The sequence below is a fragment of the Galeopterus variegatus genome, unplaced genomic scaffold, assembly GCF_000696425.1.
Source record: "Galeopterus variegatus unplaced genomic scaffold, G_variegatus-3.0.2 Scaffold11365, whole genome shotgun sequence".
Lineage (NCBI taxonomy): Eukaryota > Metazoa > Chordata > Mammalia > Dermoptera > Cynocephalidae > Galeopterus > Galeopterus variegatus.
The window spans coordinates 37,019-37,802 of NW_007737476.1; positions in this window are offsets into that span (position 1 = coordinate 37,019).

The following is a 784-nucleotide window of genomic DNA, read 5'->3' on the forward strand; positions in this document are numbered from 1 at the left end:
GAAACAGAAACTTCTTTAGAATTTTCACATTTTAGGAACTCAGCTTCACCATGGTGTCATTAAAACAATAAGATATTTTGAGAGCGTAGGGTCTAAATGAAACATTTAAGGTGTTATTTTGAATTCTAGAAGTTTTTAATAGCTAGATAGCATACTTATCCCTTAATTAATTGGCAATAATATATATGTCAAATAAATTGAAAAATAATAAAATATTTTTTCCAGATGAATAAAGCAAAATGTCTCATACACCAATTGAATAACTAATGAAATATAAGAAACACTCTAGAAAAGTAGTTTATAAACCTTTTTAATAACCTCTTCTGTAAATATTATACACTTCAGATTGTTTTCTCTTATTTTGTTAAACAGGGTTTTGATATCTTTTCCTTTTGCTTCCCCTTTACAGACACACAAAGTTCAGATGTTTGTATGCTTAAAGTTGTCACATAGACCTCATAGGATTTCTTTATTTAAAAAAAAATACATTTTCCTTTTCTTTCTTTCTTTCTTTTTCTTTTTTTTTCTGTTTGCCTGGGTTATTTAAAAAAAACCTGTCTTCAAGTCCAGAAATTCTTTCTTCTGCTTGTTCTAGCTGCTGGTTGTATTTTTAAAAATTTCACTGAATGAATTCTTCAGTCCCAAGATTTCTGCATCCTTCCCCCCAAGATATCTATCTCTTTGTTGAATTTCTCCTACAGATTCTGAATGTTTTTCTGATTTCATTGTGTTGTCTATCTGAAAATTTTGCATCTCACTGAGTTCCCTTAAGATTATTGTTTGG